The sequence below is a fragment of the Corapipo altera genome, unplaced genomic scaffold, assembly GCF_003945725.1.
Source record: "Corapipo altera isolate COAL_440 unplaced genomic scaffold, ASM394572v1 46, whole genome shotgun sequence".
Classification (NCBI taxonomy): domain Eukaryota; kingdom Metazoa; phylum Chordata; class Aves; order Passeriformes; family Pipridae; genus Corapipo; species Corapipo altera.
In genome coordinates, this window is record NW_020884883.1 from 15,963,413 (window position 1) to 15,984,832 (window position 21,420).

The 21,420-nt window shown below is 42.2% G+C and overlaps 1 protein-coding gene across 4 annotated transcripts in view; it reads left to right on the top strand.

Annotated features, from left to right (window-relative positions):
• Positions 1 to 113: 113 nt before the first annotated feature.
• KLHL29 (kelch like family member 29) overlaps positions 114 to 21,420 on the top strand; it is a 394,046-nt gene continuing 372,739 nt past the window's right edge. For all 4 annotated transcript variants that reach the window (XM_027641022.1, XM_027641020.1, XM_027641024.1 and 1 more), the window contains exon 1: positions 114 to 444. The gene's annotated coding sequence lies outside the window, so the exon portion shown is untranslated. The remainder of the gene's footprint in view (positions 445 to 21,420) is intronic.

Here is a 21,420-nt window from a genome sequence, read left to right on the forward strand (position 1 = left end):
GCGGCGGCGGGCCCCGAGCCGCCCGCCTGCCTTCCCTTCCCTCCCTTCCATCCCTCCCTCCCGCGGGGGCGGCGCGGCGGACGGGGCGGGCCGGGCCGGGCTCCACCGCCTCCTCCCGCCGCCGCTGCGATTGGCCCGGCCCGCCCCTCGCCCCGGCGCCCAGGCCGCCTCCCTCCCCGGCTAAAGCGGGCAGTAGGTGAGGGGAAGGCGGCCAGACGGGGAGCATGGTCGCGGCTCCGCAGCAGCCTCCGCCGCCGCGCCGCGCCTCCCTGCCCGGCCTCCAGCGCGGCTCCCGGCGCCCGCAGCCGCGCGGGGCTCTGCGTTAGCGGCGGGGGCTGCGATGCACAAGCCGCCGCCGCCGCCTCCTCCTCCTCCTCCTCCCGCCGCCGCCGCGCATCCTCCTGCCGCCTGAGGACGCGGCCGCCTGCGCCCCCGCGGAGGGAGGTAAGCGGCGCGGTCAGCGCTGCCCCCGCTCCCGCGGAGCCCCCTTCGCCCGCCCGCGGAGCCGCCGCGCCGGGGCATCGCCGGGCTGGGGCTGCCCTGCGCCTGCGCTCGCTGCCCGCATTAAAAACTTCCTGCGTGCCTCCCGCTGCCCGGGGGTGCCATGCTGGGGGCAGCGGGGCCTCGGAATGTTGCTGGGATGGGTTTGGGTTTTTTCCCGGTTTTTTTTCCGTCTCGGTGTGGGGGTCCTCGCCCCCGCCGCGCACCCATAACTTCGGGCGCTCGCTCGGGGAGCGGCGGCGGCGGCGCGAACCCCCCTCCCCCAGCCCCGGGGGCAGCGATGTCCCCGCGGACCCCCCCGCCGTGCTGGGAGCGGCTGTCCCAGTGGATCCTCCATCCCACCCCCGGGCCCGCGCCCGGAGCCGCCCCGAAACTGGCTGGGAATGGATCGGCGCGCACCCCGCAGGCAGACTGCTTCCCTCCCTGCCTGCTTCCCAAACGCCTCGGCCAGCCCCGTCCTCTCCCTGTGCCTGGAATGCATTCCCGTTCCCTCTTTCTTATTTCTCCATATCCCCACGCGTGATGTATACGAGGAACTTCTCGGCGCAATATTGTTAAAATATATGTGTACACATATATATGTGTACATATATATTTTAAAGCACTTCGTACGTTTCCCACGCTGGTGACATGCCCTCACCGGTGTGAGGTTTGTTTGGCTGCTGCTGTGCTTTTCCATTGATGCTTGCTTTTTTTTTTTTTTTTTTTTGAGGGTTGTTTTCCTTTAACTTATCTCTGAGCCCAAGTGCTGCCTTGGTGCCGTTCGGAGCGCAGAGGCGCATCCCTTGGGTACCGGTTTTCGGAAGGTCTCGCTTAGGCTGGGAAGGAAAAGCTACTTTGTTTTTTGACATTGAGTGGATGTGGCGAGCTGTCCTTGTCGAGCGTGTGAGGATGCAGGTCTGTGGTCCCCGGGATTTTGGGTTTGGGTCCCTGTGCCTCCCTGGAGGGTGGAGAAGGGTCTGAAGGAAGGGAGTTCTGGGGATGGAAGGTAGTGTTTGTCATACACTTCATAAACAGTGTATGCTCATCGTCTCTGAGATTATTTTTTTTTCTCCTCTGGTCTCATTTATTAAACTGAAAATATTCCTAGAACGCTGGAGACAGATTTATCTCCTCACCACCACCAAAAATAACGGAGCCCTGGCCTTGTAGTTGGTTACTTATCTTTTGTTATTGTATAAGAAAACTGCAGAGAAAAAATAGAGTGTTCTGGTAACTAGATTAAGGGGGATTTAATCACTTTTCCATCAATGAAGGAAAAAGCCATACATGTTTGCTGCGGGCTTATTACTTGTTTAAATGAAAGGTTATATAGAGCATATTTCCGATAAATGAAGAAACTTCCTGTTTCCTGATAGTCTTTAAAACAGCTGAGCAAGTGTGTATGTGTAGGCACGTGTGAGTCTCTTGCACTGATTTAAACACATTTATCGGGCTCTTCTTTTGAGGTACTTAAAACCCAAACTACTGTAGCTTTAAGGTGACTGCAGATAACAGTATTATTGTTTCTTATAATTAGCAATCTGCTGAAACTTTAAATCCTCCTTGAAAGATATGATCTGTGGGAGAAAGGGGATAATATTCCAGCAAGCTTAATATTTTTTTTATTATTGTTTGCCTCCAAACCAAAGCAACAGTGAGTCTTTCTAATATTGTTGTATTCTGGCTTAAACTGCGAATGGCTTTCTTTTTTTTCTCCATGTGGAGAAAAATAAAGTACAGCAATATTTTACTCTGACATTTATCTGCGTCAAACTTTAGTTATGCTCAGGAGGTTGTTTAATCTTCTTTGAATAATGTGCAGGGTTGGGGTTTTTTTTTGTTCTTATAACCTGTTCTCGTGTGTATTTATGGAAGTTGTCTTCAATTTAAGATGAAATATGGGAGCTATGCAAATAATTTAGTGACCCATCCAGACTAAGACTTAACCAGCATATGTAAACTGTGTTTTTCGTTGCCTTGTTTTGTACAGATGTTTTTTTCCATAACATTCACATTGATATTTCCTAATAATTCCTACGGTATTTTAATTGAAAATTAAAGTTTGGTGTTTGAGTTACTACCTCTTTGAAAATATGAGGGTATCATTGTGATTTATTTAAAAGCAGAAAAACATCCCGTCATACCAAGCAGTTGGCTTGCAAGTAATGACCTGTAACACCTAATTTGGATGAATTTTTGTTCATGTTCATTTCACTTACTGTAGAGGGTCTTAAATGAACTCTGAAATACAAACTGGGCTCTTGGTCTCAAACTGCCTGACTTTCGTGTATTTGTTGTCTTTGGTAGCTTGTAAAATGTGTGCACAGTGTGTCAACCTTTCTCTTAACAACAAAACCTATGAGCAAATGTTCAGTGTGAATTATATTACCGAAATAAAATATTCTATAGTTGTCATGGTTACAAATAGAGGCAGGGTTACTGGTTTTCATCTGCATGCCAGGGAGGGGGGGATCTAGTTTTGTCACTTTTTAATTACATTTCTAATGAGTGATGGTCATACTTCAGGTACCCAATATATTACATACATGACACAGTGAATTAGATTTTGTCAAAGTCTTGCTGAAACAAAACAAAAAGTGTTGGTGTGCAGGAACAAACCCTTGTGCATTTGTTTTTTCTGAAGCAGAAATCTTGAGGGAAGAAAGTACCCACCTCTGTTTTGTCTTGGCTTCTAGATTAGCATGCTGCCGGGGTTGCTGCTCTTCTTCAAACAATAATAAAAAGTATATAGTGTGCATGTTGGCTGGAAACCTTCTCAATGAAGGGAGAGGAAGGCATGGATCTAGGAATTAAATGTGATTTTTTTTTTTTTTTTTGGGGGGGGGAGGGGGGCTTTGCTGAGCACTGTATCTGGTGCTATCACTTTCAGTGCGTGTTTGTGAGGAGAATTCATTATGCCCACATTTGCTGTGATCATCTCTCCAGTGATGCTGCTTCTCTCCCACGCGTCCCTCTCTCCCAGGTTGTGATCTCTGGTGTCACAGGGAGTTGCTCGGCTTCAGCACTGCCTGAGCAGCCACCAGAATCGGTACCGTAACTATTTGCAGTTGTTGGCACTTATCCCAATGCTGCTTCTCTGCTCCTCCTTGCTCATCTGCAATTCAGTCTTGTCCATGCCTACTTGTTTTCCTGACCTTTTAATTTAGTTCCGAAACCTGATGGACCCAGTTCTTCTGAAGCACAGCAAAAGGAAATGAAAAAGATTAAGGGGCCAAAAAAAATTCTTATATTTCCTTAGCTTCTCTGTGTAGAGCCTTTGTGTGCTGTGGTGGAAACTCACACACAGCATTAGGAGGAAAAGGTACCCCTGGATCTACAAATAGAGAGAGAAATTCCAGGCTGCCCCATCTTGTTTAACCCTTATACCTTACATCATAGCCCTTTTGTGCAATTTATTTTTTAATCTTAAAAATGGTTAGGAATTTATTGCTGCACTTTGAAGTTTTGGTGTCTTTAATATTTTTGTTAATTTTTTTAGCATCCCTTCTTTAGGTTGAGCATAGCATTACTGAAGTTCTTGCAGCGATTGTCCACTAACTCCATTGATGCACTTGGATTTGCTGCCAAAGGTTACGAACCCGGGGAGCCCAGACACCTGAAGGCCTGATCCCAAAGCTGCTCTTTTTGCAGAGCCTCAACTTCGTAGTGCAACACTGAGGTCCACATCTTTTTCAGATCACTAATTCTTTGTGCTGTGAGACACTTAGCTAGCTAAAATCTCAGCGTGGGTTTGTGATTTATTTGGTCCTTCAGGTTTTTTTTTTTCCTCCACAGGTCTTCCATTTTGCAGTATTTGTTCTTGCAGTATGCTGATTCAATAACCTCAAATATGACACAGTATCATTAGATTCCCTGATTTCTGTATCTAAACACTTTCTTAATGTACTTACCTCTTCACAGGAGAAACTCTGTAAAACCTATATCCTAAAGCCCATAAACATATGAATTAGATACTGTTGCCTTGAATATACCTGCGGGTACCTGAATTATTGTATTAACCCTTTGTCACATTTTTTTTTTTTTTTTTTAGATTTCCTTTCTAGTTTTGTTTTGGCTTACACAGTATGGGGAAGGATTTCAGCATCCCTTCATGCAGTTAACTCTTCCATAAAGTTACTTGTAGGAAGGTGGAGCTCCTATGTGAAGGCTGAAGACTGTCTTCTCAAGAAGTAAACTGCCAACAGCAACTTGGAGTGTGAGGCTGTATGACACATAAACAGCTTTGACATGCTTCTGTCACTTCTACGTTTCCTTTGTTACCAGAAGTACAAAGAACTCCTCCTCAGTTATAAAGAGAAACATTAAAGGGAAATAGATGAGAAATCTCTTACAGGAACGCCTTTCTGTCAGGTTTTTACAAGTCAAGGTGCTTCACAGGGTGTGAATATGCATCGTTTACCTGTTACGGTGAAACCAGACCTGGTACAAGCAGTGCCCCAAGAAACCTTCCTAGTGCTGTTTTTATGCAGCCAGTTACCTCTGTGCTGTCTTGACCATCTGATAAATGACAGTAACTGAATTCCTAGTCACTCTCTTCCATAAATAATTTTATATTGTGGATTAGAATATGTGAAACATGGGACCATTTTGCTTAATTTTTATGTCCTGCTTTTCTGTTTTTATTTTTTTAATCTGTGATGCTTAGATTTAGGTTTTCAAATATTCTCCTTGTGGATTTTGGCCATGATTGGCATTAACATCAGAAAAACACTTAGTTTTTGATGGTCCTAAATTTCAGGTAATTTATAGTACTGGCTTCCAGTAATAATACTGATTCTGTGAAACGATCTGCTGAAGCTATAGACAAAGACTTATTTTAAAATAAATTCAATGTTGCTTTTGTAGCGTTCTGTGATTTGTGTTTTTGCTTAATTCCCTGCTGTCCATTATGATATGCTATGTGATGTATGATGTTAAATGCCTGGGTTTCTGTTCAGGTTTGTTTTTTCTTGGGTTAGCCTCCAGTTTTAGGACTACATAAATACAGGTAGTATGCAATTTGACTGAGAACCAGATTATATCTCAAGGCGTGCATTGGAACTCCTTCAGTGTAGCAGTTTGCAAGAAAATCTGCCACTGATAAAATTCCTCTGCAACATTGTTGTTAACTAAAAACTGTTAGGTGTGTCATGGTGTTTGGACTGTCCATGTAGTTGAGAGATACTGTGAAGAATCCCTCAAGTTGATACAGAGGTATCTGAGCCAATAACAGTGTCCTGTAGCAGCACACAAACTCAAGATGTGCCTAATTTGTTGAGCTGGACTCTATTGATACATCTCTTGGTATTTTTGAACCTTGGAAAGAGGCTCATTATCAGTCTTCACTTTTTTTTTTTTTTTTAAAAAAAAGCCCTCCCCTCCCAAAATCCCACCCCACAACCATGATCTGCATGACAATGCAGACATTAGAAATCCTGGATTTAGAGTGTGTGATTTAGAGGCTTTTGCTTCAGACACTTCTTAAAGTCCATGCTGATGAGTAATTAATATTTAAATCGGATAATTCTGCTCTAAGATATGCTCTGTCAGACCTTGTTGTAGGATTTTGTTTTTGGTCCGCAAAAGCAATGCTGGTGGATTTGCAGATCGCAGCATGCCGTAGCTACTCAAAGAAAAGTTTCTTTTCTCAGGCTGAGGCTTAACCATGCTGTTTCCCTTAATTAGAGGGAGAAGAATTTAACTGCCGTTAGTTTTTCCAGCCACAGGTAAACCCCAGATCAAAAGGAAAGGTGAAGGAGTTCAGGAAGTTCATCGCAATAATCACACGACATGGAATAACTTTAAAGAGGATGCAGCTGTGTTTACCTGTGCTTTGAAATCTATATGTGTTGCAAAGTTTGGTTGATTTGTAGCTTGTTGAGCACCTGAATTCATTAGATGATTCCGAACATATTGTACACTTCAAAAACTTCATTTTTCACTTACTCTTGATTTTTATTGTCTCTTGCCTGCCAAGGGTGGAACAATGCCAAATTGGAACACTTCATATTACAAAATGTTGTCGGGTATATAAATGTCTGGAAAATGCTTTTGAAACTCTATGAAATGCTGCAGAATAAAGTTAAGCAATGCCTTTTTGAGCTTCTTCCTTAAGCCTTTGTAAAGTTTGGAAAGGCAGCAGGGAACAGAAGCTGCTAATTCTATATGGGGTTTTCTGTGCTTTCAGTATGAGCAGCAAAGCACAAAAATATACGTGTACATAAATTGTATAAACTAATTCAACTGTATCGACCTATACATGATGAAATGGCTTCTTGATGGTGTCTCTCTTCTTAAGTATATCCTTAATATGGGACGGATCAGCAGAACTGTTTAGCATGAGGTTGTTGCTTGGATTATCAGGGCTGGGAACTCTTGGTGGCACTGGAAATTGGTTCTTCTGGTTTGGGATTTTTTTTCCTTTTGCCCTGTTCTTGAATGGCTTGTTTTAGTAAAACGAGTTGGAGGCTATAAGGGATGTCTCAGAAGGAGATGAATGACAGAAGGAAAAGGACAGAAGAAACTCTTCTGAAATTGTACAGGTGGCAGTAGTCATTGGAGTAGGTAGAAATTTCTGGAAGATTGGAGTAAGTGGCTGCTTGATTTTATGGCATTGGTTATATTTTAAGGGTTTTCTTTAAAATGAGATGTTCATTTAAATAGCTGCTTCAAAGATGTAACTTGTTTCTTCCTCATTCTCCCTTCTCAGTTTGGAATAGGAGTAAATGCAGTAAAGCTTAGCCAGCTGTTCTTTGTGGCTCTGGACTGCTCTGCTTTCCCCCCAAACAGTGGGTTTCCCCTCGGCTTCACAAACAGCTTGATAGATTGTCACTTTTTATCCCAGGACATAGATGACATCTGAAAAGCCTCCATACTACCACAGACACTTTGCAGTCCATCCTGTTTGGAGTAGAGAAGTACCAGATGTACTAGTGATGTCGTATGGTGAGAGATTATGAGAAATTATGTACTTTCTTCTTGTGGAAGGGTGCAAAAAGTGCATGGCTAACAGTTCCAGGCCATCTCTGACAGACTTGCTAATAAAAGACAAGGCAAAATGTTAAATATACTGCACTGCCCTCTTTATTATGCTATTTTTGGCTGATCATATGAGGAAAGTATGTATTATTTAAACAAAAGTCACTGCTCTGAGTGTGTCTTCCATTCCTTTTCTCCCCCACATTGTTTCACATTTCCAAACATTGAGCATACCAATCAATATTCCATTAAGAGGAGAATTAACTTGGGAGAAGCTTGCATGTATTTGCATGTAGAAGCTTATTTCCTGGTCTGTGGATTTGTATTGCCTTTCCCCAGTGTCATAATTTTTTTTTTTCTTTTAGCAACACTCCAAATATTTGTGCAATTACTTCTGGTGGCAAGGTTTGCCCGTGCCCCATCTTGACTTTGTCAATATGAATTGCTGGTAGGGCCTTCTGCAATGCCCTGCTTGCAGGCAACATCAATCAAATGTTTGTAGTTACCTTTTTGCTTCTGTTGTGCAGGAGCTGGACATCAAGGTATTAGGCTTCAGATCAAATGTTGCCCCCGGTTACACATATGTAGTTAATAGAAATCAATGTTACATAGACGTAAGCGAAAGTTGGGTTTTATCTCTGATGTGTTAACTCTTATCTCATTTACACTTCTGCCCATTCTTAAATTCAGAATTTGTGAGGCTTTGGTTGTCCATGCCAGCGTTTTATTCCTTACAATCTTTGTACAAGACTGAAAGTAAAAACCACCTCCTTGCTTTCTGAGGTCTGAGCCTTAAGACTGCAAACAAATGTAATGAGATTTGATTAAAAGCTGCCTGTGGCACATAAGAGCGTGGGCTGTAGCTGCGTGGGACCTCCTGGGGAACCTCTCAGTTGATCTTGATGTGTGAATTGTCACAAGAGCTACTGAACTGTGGACCAAATCGTGATCTAGTTAACACCTGTGGAGCTGACATGTTCCAATATGTATCTGATGTTGCACAGTGCTTCTCTACCCTGAGGAACAAATCACTTGTGAAATTCAACTGTGAAGGTCTTGAGGTCGAAGAAAAAGTCTGCAAATCTCAGTAGATGACAGCAAGTGGAAGAGAGGGGGAGGACAATATTTGCTGGTCTCTGGTTTGTACAGTCCAGGTGCTTCAATAACTCTTTTCTTCTTTGCCCTCACAGTTCTGTATTTATAACATGGGCCAAATTTGTCCTTGACCCAAATCTATGCAGTTAAATGAAGTTATGTTTGGTATCCTGCAAATATTAGATAAATGTTCTACCTTTTCTTTTTAAGTTTATCAAATCCCCAAAAGTAAAGCCTATGTCCTAGTACATTTTTTTTTCCTTTGGAAGAAAAGTGTGTAATTTTATGATTAAACTTCCGGGCAGTTAGAGTTCTGCAACATCAGAACCTTATCTCTCTGTGAACTAAAAGGCAGTGGGAAGTTGTGGCTGATATTTGAGTTGTTATTTATAGGAGGAAAAAGCAGAACATAGAAATGGTATAGGAACTAAGGAAACAATAAGGCTTACCTGAAGTCCCTAAAATACAGGACTGACTTTAAAAGCGGTACTTGGATACAGAACTGCAGTCAAAAATGAAGAGGAGAATTGTGGTTCACTTGCTACCATAATACTGTTCATTGTGGTTTATTCATTTTTCCTCTGTCTCAGAAATTCTGAAAGCCCATTTGTGTGTGTGTAGGGTATGTTCTTGCTAAAAAAGAAATTGAAGCAAGTTTTCCTTAAATTCACTGTTTCAATATCACACTTGAACAGTTCACAGCAGAATTCTTCAAGCCTTCTAAAAACTGTTCTTAGACAAATCTTATTGTTGCAACAGCTAAGCTACTGAAATATTGTATTTCAGAAATAATACAAGTAAAACAAAAAACCCAACCCCCTGTACCATGCTGGCACCTTTATTCAAAGAACTTCATGCAGCTGCAGTGCTCTGATGTCACAGTTAATGTGGTCTGGTTTAAGATAAAGACTGACATCCAGTTGAATCAGATTGAGAAGCTTAAACATTAATTTATGATGGAAATTTGGGTGCAGCTTGAGCCCAGGCATCTACTGCTTGAGGTGATGGTTAATCAGGTCATTAGGTACCTCTCTACTTCTCAGACTTTTGCTGCATGTAATCTGAGCGGAAGGCCTGGTTAACTATTTCCTTCCCATTTTCCAGCCATACTGTTTATCAGGCAGTTATTCAACTTTAGAAAAACATGAACAGGCTCAAATTTCCTCAAGGTACTTACTCAAATGATGTCACATCTGACAGCAGGTTATGAGTCTGTCCTGTATAAATATTATCTTGTAAAATTAGAATCTATCAGTTCATGGTTTTAAGTAGAATAATAATGTCTTGAATTTGACTATAGCCATTTCTGAGTTTGATTAAGAGAATAGTTTTACCCTAAAAACAGAGGAGAAGCACCTTATTTTTACATAAAAATTGTGAATTTAACAGCAGTCAGAACTGTACAACCTTGAGCTATCTTCTTGATTAGAAAACTGAAAGATGAAAAAAAAACACCTCTCCAGGACTAACCATCAGGATAAGGTCCAAGAAATGTCAGTACTAATTTTTACCTAGATAAACTGTTACTTTTAATTTTAGGCATAAATTTAGGAGTGTGGGCATTGTGTATGTAACTATTGCACACACAAATAGACCATTTAATCTTGGCTTGCTCTCTCTAATAAGACAAATATGTTTCACTTTAGCTGCAGTCAACATAATGCCCAGAGATGCCTGCCAGAATGATGATCATGAAGCAGTGATAGAGCTTACACAGTAGAACACCAAGTGACAGCATTGCTCTGTGAAACCCTTGGCCTCTGTTTTCAGAAGAAATTGTAAATGTAACTCTGAATCTCTGGGTGGGCAAAGAGAAATCTTAAACTGTGAGCCAAGCCCTGAGCAGGCTTACCCATTGATATGTGACCTGGCTGCCACTAGGGAGGGAAGGAGCTCTATACAGAGCAGGGGTGCAGGACTTAGATAAGGGCACATGTCAAATAAATGAATGTTTTTTGACAGCTTTGTTTTTCTTTCTGAGGGCAGCAAAGGAGGGCATGAATGTTAAATTGTATGATTGTTTATACCCAAGAACAACTTCACAAGAAAAGTTTTGTTGCCCAGAAACATCTATAAAAAGACAGAAATGCTTCACATTCCACATATAGATCAAAGTTGCAAATATTCTTGGCATAAAGCAGCAGTTAACTGCAAATTGTACTGTGAAAGCTGGAAGCAAATTTCTAACCATCCTGGTGAACAGAAAAAGTGCCATATCCTGCATGAGATAGAAGCACAAAGATGTTCTGAGGAACTCTGGAAAGCAGTACAGTTCTTCTATTTTCCTTTATGTGACATGAGTGTTCTGCTCTGCCTTTTTATTTAGCTGCAACTCTGAAGCTTTGCTGTTGCACCAAAAAAAAAAAAAAAAAAAGAAAAAGTCCCTAGAAACTATGTGGGGTCATCTTGAGTTCTGTGTGTAACTGCAGCTTTTTTTGGCTGTGTTAGGGTCAGGCTTTTGCAGTCCCATCTGCCTGGTGGCTCTTCCCTTCCAGTTTGGCTGGAAGCAGCCTGGTGTAAATATATATAAATTCTCAGGGTAGCTGTTTGTGTAGTCTGCCCCCAAGTTGTTGCATTCTCTTCTGTCACTGCGCCTTAGACCTTCAGCTCTCTTTTTTTTTAGATATATCCCCTTTCAGATTAGTGAAAGCACCACCCACAATTATTGAGCATATGCAGGGTAAAACACATCCTGTTAACTTCAGTTTATATTTGAGGGGGTTTTTTTCCATCTTTGCTTTTTCTGTTTAGCCAATAAACTCTTCTGGAACAAGGGCTGTTATTTTTTGCCTGTACAGTTAGAACTGCCTTCCTAGTTGTGCCTGGTGCTTTAACAGGACAGAAATGATTCATAAGCTCTGAAAATGCTGCTCTTTTCCACCCCTCCTTTCTCCATTTCAGTCGACAAAGATTCTGTTATGCTGAGGCAAAGCAGAACCTAATGCCACTTTCCTTTTCTGTTTCTTTTAATTACATATTTTTGAAGAGGAAAAAGTATCCTAGAAAGGTGAAATGAACATTAAAACATGTCATGTTTCCTAAAATTATTTTAATAGGATTTTTTTAACTTTGAGATGATTCTAATCTAGAGATACTTAGCAGTAAAACATGGGCTTGCTAGTCAGGGGTGTATCTGTTTCTTCTGGAAAGCAAGTGTGTGCTTTGTCTCACTCCATTAAAAATAGTAATCCCAAGAATATATTGAAGGCTCTGAACTATTTCGGAGGTGGTTGTTGATGTAGAGGTCCACAGTCACGCCCACCAGAGGGCATTTTATCACCAGTTTCTTGGGAAAAAGTTTTTTTTCTTAAGTCATGAATAAAGTAGTAAATATTGGATGGGAAAGCACTATATGAAACATTGTGCAGATAGCTTTTTTGTTTATATATAAATACATATGCTTATTTCCTGGCTGTATTTATATGTAAATAAGTAATGATGTCAGCTTGAATGGTTGGGTTTCCCCTCTGCTTCCTAAATACTTTCTAATTTTACTGAGGGATAATCTGGAGAAAAAGGAATTCCTTAAAGCTCTCCCACAGCTGGTATAGCCATCGGTTACCAGGAAACTGCCCTCTCTACCACACAAGCAGAGCAGATGCTCTGGATGATTGCAGTGTACCCTTGCTCCCCTTTTTCAGGGCACTCGGAAGCAAAGGCTGCTGTTCAGAAGCCCTACTCATTTAGGAGGCTGGAATTTGTGAATATACTTAATAGTGAAGCCCCTGGATCTAAAGGAAGCACTTGGCAGCCAGGGAAGTTTACATCTGCCAGATGGACCTGACGTCTTGTGTTTGGCAGCAGTTAATGCTAAGGCATGATATGCAAAATCCAAGAATGACAGCTAGGAAATGAATTTTTAATACCTATGGGGGTTTTTTTGGTTTTTGTTTTGTTTGTTTTTTTCTTTTTAATTTTTCCTCATCCATCTTCCATTATGAAGTAAAGCTCTGCAGGAAGGAAAAAAAAATATGCTTCTGAAAATACTTGTTCTTGCCAGTTTTCAGGGTTCTTCCTTCTAAACTTGACATCGGTGCTGAAGGTTGGGCTGTCCCAGGTCAGATGTGTGACCTTCATCAGCCTTATACAGCACATAAAATGTGATTAATTCCCTTCAATTAATTCCCTGTGGACAAATATATTCACTCCACCAGAGCCCCCATGACTTGTTTGCAGCCTCAGCAGAGACCTGGAGTCACGTGAGACCAAATGCAGGCAGGGATCTGAACATCTGTGCTGAGACATGTAGGTAGAGCAGGGGTAAAAGCCTTCCTCCCTATGCAGGACACTGTCTGCATGTACATGGGAACGCTGTGAATGATTTGAGTAGAAATTTGGAATCCCAGTGTAAATGTAGCTCTTGGACCTGTGGTTAGGGCCTCATGTTGTGTTTGTGGCCGTCTGGATGAAGATGGCAATTACTCAAGAGTGTGTCTGTTGCTTACCAAAAGTAGCTGATGTCATTAGGATGGATAATGATGAAATACAGAACCTTTTTTTCTTCTTCAGATTGTTCAGGTCAAAAAGCTGCGCCTTACTAGGGTGAAGCACGCAGAGACCTCCACCTCAGATGAAGAGCACAGAGAGACTTTGTGATTTCTTTGAGAATCTGGCCCTTATCCACAGAGGTTGATAAGGAGTTGAGGTTGGGATGAAAGGAGGCAAAGATACAAGCCTACAGAGTAGTTCTTTGGAGCACAGTCTCTGGGCAGATGCTCACAATGAGGATGGATGCACTGCCTGTCTTGTGTGCTGTCAGCGGGAAGGCAGAAGATGCTCTGGCATGCCCTCATTCCAAGGGATTTGTGGGAAGACAAGAGTGGGAGCAGTGCTGTGGTCTGAACACTCTTCCTTCTATGTAAAATAAGGTGAAGAACCTCAAGAAATGGTGGTTGGGAAACTGTGTAGAAATGATTGCTCAGACCTTAAAATAATTGCAATGAAAAATGAGATGGAGAATTAATCAAGACTAGCTCCTGCCTGATCAGCAGCAGGAAGTCTCCTAGTAAACTGCCTCAGTGTTTTTTCAGCCTCTTTATTCAAATGATAGATCCTTCAGCCAGGAAATATTTTCTTTTTTCCAGCAGTATTAGTGTCTGTGCAAATAAATGACCTATAAAAGAATTTTATTAATTCTCTAGGACTGAAACTTTGAATTACATCCTTAGCTAGATAAATTTTCTTTCCAGAACTGTCCAGATGATTAGATAAAGATCTATGTCTTTACCACCTTGTCATCTCTGAATTTACTAGCTTAATACCTCCAAGGGTTGTAAAAGATACCTTGTGGTTAAGAGTTGTGGGGTTTTATTAATGTTTGAGGGCTTAAGTGTAAATTAGTGTTAAAAGGACTTTGGATACCATTCTGTATTTCCTTTTCTCTGGTTTTAACTTTGCCTGGCGATGAGCTGGACTACATTTAAATGTGGAGACCCAACTGTAAAGACTTGAGGGAGTGTTGTCATAGAGAGTGCGTTAGTCTATTAAGAACTTTGATAGGATAAAAAAAGTAGATGGCAGCACTAAGCTGTTCTGAGGGAGAGAGGATTTGAAGGTGAGAAGGATGAAAAGGCCTGTTAAATCTGCAATTATTGCAACAGTGCAAAGCTCCCGCAACACTATAGTAACTCACATTAGCAGAAGAACCTTGCAATCTGGTTTCCCTGCTGTTACGCTGGGAGTAGATACTACTGCTTCCTCTCATTTCATTAGCAGGGACCATATGAGGTCTCAGTGTAACTCTGAGCTAAAACAGGCTCATATCTAGGTTTCCTACAGAGTGACTTAAGGATTTGACCTGTCTGCTGTTTGTGTCTTGGTGTTAACTTATTAGCATTATTGTCATTGTATCAGAAACTATTCCTTTGCATTCAAAGTATATGCAAAAATATACTTAATTTCAGTATATTTTCATTGTGGCATTAGGTCTGTGGCAAAGTCGTCTGAGTTATTTGCTCTGTTAGTAGGACCACATAGCCAGCAGTGCTTTTTGACAGAAGTAGCCCATACCAGAATGAAATCTTATAAAAATGCTGATTATCCTGCATTTGAATTAGTATTTTAATGTGCTTCAGCAAAAGCCTTTCATATTAAAAACAGCTACTTGTCACCTTTTGCTTACTTTGCTGCTTCTCTCATTCTGTTGTTGAACACTGATTTAAGGCAACTATGGAGGAGGGGGAAAGAAATGGTTCCATTGGAGCCAGGTGACTGCCTTGCTTGAAGACCATTTTTGACCAGAGAACAACTGTCTTTACATTTTGTGAACTACAAAATAAAGCAAAAAGAAAAACAGTTCATTCTTTTGCTATTTTGTTACTGTTCTTATGCTTTGAGGCAGCTTGTCCACCAATATTCAGAGGAGTTGGCAGCATGTGCCTGGGGAAGAAACTTGGATACTTTCAGGACATTCAGCTTTGAACAGAATGGTAGAAAATCCATGTGGTTTTAATTTTGATGCAAGCACAAAAACAGCTGTTTCCAATGTTTTGTCTGACCAGTGTTCTCCTTAGGGACCCTGCTCGTGGTGCAGAAGGTGAGCTTCCCCCAGAGCAGGGGGTATGTGGAGAAGGGAACTCTGTAGGCAAATGCAAACTAGCAAAGAGCAGAAAGGGGGGAAAAAAGACATCTGCTGCTGGGAGTTGTAATAGGTTGACCTTGGCTGGATGGCAGGCACCCACCAAAGCTGTTTTATCACTTCCCTCTGCAACAGGGCAGGGGAGAGAAAATACAGCTAGATTCATGAGATAAGGACAGGGAGAGATCACTTGCCAAATACCATCACGGGCAAAACAGACTCAACTTGAGGATATTAATTGAATTGCTTACTAACAAAATCAGAGCAGAATAATGAGAAGTAAAACCAGTTCTTAAGAACACCTTCCCCCACACCTTTTCCTTCTTTCTAGCTCTACCTCCTCCCCCACAGCGACGAGGAAGGGGTGGTTATGGTCAGTTCATCACATTTCATTCCTGCTGCTGCTCTGGGAGAGGAGTTGGGAGTCCTTCCCCTGCTCCAGCGTGGGGTTCCTCCTATGGGAGGCAGTTCTCCACAAACTCCTCCAACATAAGCCCATCCCACAGGCTACAGTTCTCCATAAACTGCTGCAGTGTGGTTCACCCTTCCAGAGGGTGCAGTCCTTCAGGCACAACCTGCTCCAACGTGGGTCTCCCACAGGGTCAGAAATCCTACCAGGAAACCTACTCCAATGTGGGCTCCTCTCTCCATGAGTCTGGAGGTCCCTGCCAGGAGCCTGCCCCAGCATGTGTTTCCCATGGGGTCACAGCCTCCTTTGGTCATTTCCCTGCTCCAGCATAGGGCTTCTCCACAGGCTGCAGGTGGGTCTCTGCATTCCTGGGGTCCTCCAACATGTTATGACAGAGGCATTACTATCATTCCTGGTTGACTTGACCTTGCCCAGCAGCAGGTCCATCCTGGAGCCTGCTGGCATTGGCTCTGCTGGACTTGGGGGGACCTTTCAGCAGCTTCCCACAGAAGCCACCCTGGTAGCCCACCCCCCCCAAAAACCTGGCCATGCAAACCCAACACAGGAGTGAAGGTTGATTTGTGAGATTATTCAAGAGTTCTGTGGAAGAGAAGACTTTTAAAGCCTCGCTGCATGAGCAGGGACCAGAGCTGCAGTACCTCCTCCACAGACAGTCTCTCCCCTTGCCTGTGGGCTCTAAGTCCGCTGTTGGAAGGTGGCAAGTGTTTTTTAGTGCTGGAGGGTGCGATGTGGAGAATCGTAGAATAGCTCAAGTTTGAAGAGACCCGTAAGCATCATCCAGTCCGACTCCTGCTCCTCACACTGAAACTAAACCATATGGCTGAGCGTTGTCCAGATGCTCCTTGAAATCTGGCAGGTTTGATGTTGTGACAGCTTCCCTGGGGAGCCAGTTCCAATGCCCAACCACCCTCTCAGTAAAGAACTTTTCCCTGATGTCCAATCTGAGAGTCTTTTTGATCAATTTGATCAATTGCAAATGGAAAATCGGTCATGTGGATGAATATTTTGTGTAGCTAATGAGTAAACACTCAAAATAATATAAAACCCCACCAAGCAACAAAACAAAAACAAAAACCCTAAGAATTTCTTACATAGGTTGGTTTGTAGGTTCTGCACTGAAAGTAACTAATTTTATATGGTGTTGATTGCGTGTATTGTTTGTTATTATAAGCATTACAGGAATTTGGCAGGGTTTAAGACTGCTAAAATAAGACATTATTTTAGAGAACGGAAGTAAGTTCTACTTCTTGAGAATCAGATATGTTTTGAGGACATAATTTTTAATATTACAGTTTTAGTACTCTCTTGAGCAGCTAAGATGGTTACTGACATGCATTAAGAAGGAAGAGCTTGTTCATCTTGTGGATCTTATTGGTCCAGTTGTGCCCTCAGACAGAAGATGGCAAATACGATAATGTGATTTTTGTTTGAATTTAAGACTGTGTGATGTTTCTTTTTAAAAAAATATTTATTTAACTTAGTGTTTTTCAGAAAAAAATATTCACTGTTTTCAAGCGCTAAAGGTGTCATATCCAAATGAAGCTTAAAAACAGGCTGACCATGGAGCTGCCAGACTTTTGGTCCATCTAATCAAGTGCCTACATCCAGCTGTTCCCAAGGCCAACTATTTCTAAAAGGAGAAATGATGTTTTGGTTTGTAATTATTTTTGTCTCACAATACCTTTCAGGGATTATCACAGAAGTTAAATACCTTGTACCAAGATTATTTTATCATACACTCTTAAATCTCTTGATGTTTTTAATCATATAAATATGTTCTGCTTTGGGGCAATTCTTGCTCTTTTTTGGTCTTGACAACTTCTGGCTTCAAACTCTGCAGTCTGGTTAGACATTTTTGAGACTATCTTGTTTTTATCTGTTCTGTAACTTGTAGGTTTTATTGAATTCCCCTTTGTTATGAGACCAAGGAGAAAGAAACTGAAGTTATGACTTCTCTCTGCTAGTCATGATTTTACATTTTTATTTCATCTCTAAAGTCTGCTATCCAGTCTTCAGTCTGCCTTCAAATAAGCTTCTCTACATCCAAAATACTGTTGTTACAGTCCTCTCAGCCTTCTCTGAGTTCGCAGTATTTCCCTTGGATTTGGGTGCCTAGCACAGAGAGCAAGGAAGCAATACTATTGATTTGATAGTGGCGCTTCAAAACTGCGTTATTGCTCAAGCTAACACACTGAAGGTTTCTGAATATTGTTTTCCCTGTCTCATTGAGCAGTTTTTTCAGGGTTTTCCATGACATCTCCAGAATGGTACCTATATGAATTTAGCTGAAGCACTGAAAGTCTGGATTGCTGTCCTTGAGATGAAATTACCTCAGTCTACTCTGTTTATTTCAATGCACGTTATCACTGATTTTTTTAAGGATGGGTGTTTCCCTTTTGCTTAGATCAGTGGCTCTTCTGAGTGGTCTTGTAGATTAAGACATTTTGGGGAATCTCAGTTGGATCTTATTCTGTCTTTGCAGCTAGGCTAATGTCAAGAAATTTGGGGATGGATGTTCATTTTTCTTGTGTATATCAAGGGTCCTGCAGTTACATAGTTTTCCTTTCTTTACCAAGCCTTGCATCAGCAGGAGGTGGTGGTTTGCTGAAGTCTAGCTGTTCCCTTACTGTTCTCAGGAATAGACACTAACTTTTGTCTCTTTCTGTTTTTACTCTCAAGAATAGATCATGAGGAGGAGGGGAGGAATGAGCAGTATGACTCAGTGTACAGCATGCCCTCTCTCTGTTTGACAAGCTGTGCAGTCCCTGAGGTTTCTGTCGGCTCAGGCCGGAGCAGAAGCACTTTAGTGCTGACAGGCTTGTGTTTGAGTCCTCCAGGTCTACACATCAGTGTGTGTTGGATTCCCCCAACTGAGCGATGCTCTTCTCCACTTCCATGTCTCATTCCCATCCTGCCTGTTTTCTTTGTTGCCTTTATAATGAGTCAAGTTGAATTTCTTTAAAAAACTTAATAACAAAAAAAAAAACCTCAAACCGAACCTCGTTCCCTGGCTTTGACTTCTGGCTGTCATTTCTTAGGTGTCTGAACAGTTGCCTCAAGGCTTCTGCTTCTCTGTTAGTTTGTGCTGATTTAAGCTGAACACGGCTGATTTATGAAATATATCTTAAACAAAGTTGGCTGACTAGCAAGGGTTTTTTTCTTTTTCTTTTTTTTTTTTTCACTTCATGGGAACTTAATTACTGCAGGGTAGGAAGGACTTAGGTGGCTGGTATTTTTCTGTTTTTATTCAATTTTCATGAAAATTAGATCCAAACATAAGTACTCTGCATTTCCTTCACGCTGCAAATTCTAAGAAAATATCACTTATAAACACTGAAACAAACAAATAAAAATGTATCCATTGCTTGTTTGCTTTGAAGTAATACTTGTATATAATCAAATGACTCCAGAAGCTGGCAGGCAGCTTTAAGAACAACATCAAATGTGATTAAAGCAAATACTCAGTTGGCAACTGTAGGACCTTTATCACAGTTAAGGCTTCTCAGTGCTCCTGAAACACTGTGAGAATGAATAAATAACCATCTTCAGAAAATCTGAGGCGATCATGTCTCTTTGGCCCTCGTCTTGCCATTCTGCTCAGTGACTTTCTGCATTTCTGCAATGTCTTATGTCAGACTTTGCAAGGCTGTGTGGACGGGGAAGCTGAGATGCAGAGAGGAGAAGGGATTTGCCTGAGGCTCTCAGATCAAATGTACTCCCAGTTCTGGTGGCAAAAATTGCGAATAGCACATTTCTGTCTAGGCTCAAGTAATCTGTTGTCCTGTAGGCCAGCACTGTTTATTTGTGCCTGGGCAGTCTCGAAGGTGACCTGCCCTCAGGAGTGGGTTGGTGGCTTTGGCTGCACTGGGGAGGTGAAGTTGAGCAGGCTGTAGTGGCAGTAATAAAACCACATCTGCCCAATTGCCAACTGGCCTTGTAAAGATAAAATTTACTTCTAGTATGCCTGTCCATCCTAGTCATCATAGAACAGATGGAGACAAGACAGTGATATTTTATAATTTCCCTCCTCCCCAAAGGGAAAGTGGTCCTTCACCTCAAAAAATTTGAGAAATCTTCTTTGTCATATGCTGTCTGTGGCTTCCAGCACTTGAATTTTGGTAGTTATTTTGTGAAATGCCTGTTCTTTATTTTAGTTGTGAACTGGTCTATAGGACATGATAGGCTCCTTTAGTGATACCCTCAGTTTGCTCTGATCCTGACAGCCCCAGAGACCTTACCAGGGAGCTGGTGAACACAGTAGGCAGAAGAGTAGCAAAAATGTATGGAATGGAGCCCTAGCAAGCAAAGAAGTGTTTTCGAAGCTGAGACTGAAGCAGGTTTTTCTGAGCTTGGCAAAGGAGGCCGTGATGAGGGTTGCCTTGGAATTACCTGGGAATCAGCACAGGAGAGTTCATGTGAGCAAATCCTGGAGAAAAACCTTGCAATAGCCTCCTTGGAGGCTGGAGGTTGAGGTTTGTTAGGTGATGTGAGTGGCTTAGACAAGGTGAAAAAGCCATCCTACTGAAGGGGAATGTATGGTCTTTGGTTTTGTGATTATAGGATGTTAACATGGATTAGAACCACAGAGTCTTAAATGGTTGGGTTACCTTAGATAATTTTTGCTGGCCATGAGTAGTTGAATTGGGGCAGCTATTCCTTACTGCTCCCTTCCTTAAATGAGTTGCCTCTTACAAGGTTGGGTAGCAGGAGACAGCAGTGTTCTGGTTACCTGGAAGAACGTGGATAACCAATCTGCAGTACAGTGCAAAGTCATACCTGTGGCATCAGTGCTGTGCAGGGAGTCTGTGCCCTGGCACAGTGATGCATGGAGCTGGTGGACTTGTGTGTAGGGCCGTGGTCTGTCAGAAGCTGTCTTGATGGGTAGTCCTTATCCTATTGGTGCTGTATTGCCTACGGGGGGGGGAGTTTGTATTGCCTACAGATGAGTCATGAGGTAGGAAAAGCCCTTTCCACTGTTCTGGGTGTCCAATGCCGAGACACCAGTAACAGGTGTCAGATACTTCTCTCTGAATAGCACAGAAAAGGCTGTGGAGTAAGATTGAAGTCTTTGGCACGAGGATATCCTTAGAACATAGAGCTGGGGCTCAGGCCTGGCTCAGAGCAGAAGGTAATACTGCTGCAGGGATGAGGGATATAAACAGCAGGCATGGGAGCAAGTAGAGTGTTGCAAATCTGAAGCACTGTCCAGAAGGGAAACATCCACAAAAGGAAAGTGGTATGTGCAGGAAGGAGATGATAGAGCTTTTCTTGTTTGCACTTAAAGGAGAATTAAGAGGATAATCTACTGTGACAGCTGCCAGGTAGCTACGGTGCTGCTGCCTTAGTGATGCACCAGTCTTTGCCTAGCACCTGTGGCTGGCAACTGCTGATAGAGGAATGCAGCCATGGATGGGCCAAGTGGAGGAGACACTACTTCCATTTGGAAGAAGGAATAACTTGGTTTATGTAGAATAGGAGAACAATTACAGCAAAATACTTCCTTTCTGCATGGAATAGGTGACTTTCAGTTAAAGATAGGCTGCAGTGTTGCTTGTGCAATTCTGAAAACCTTCAAGAAAGGAAGGAGTAGCAACTAATCTTGCTTCTGAGATCTGTTAGGTGCTCAAGCCTTTGAGTTATTCAAATTGTTTTATTTCCATATTTTAAAACCATCCAAGAAGGCAATTACTGTCCCGATGTCTTCCAGTTGCATTCTCATAGAGATTGACCCTGCTTCCAGCTTGAGAAGGTGTTGCCAATTACCTCCCTTTTTTAGTTACTTTATTTAACTGCCTTATTTCCTACTTCTTACCTTGATGGGGTTTCTCCCCATCAGTCAGGAACATACTTATGCAGG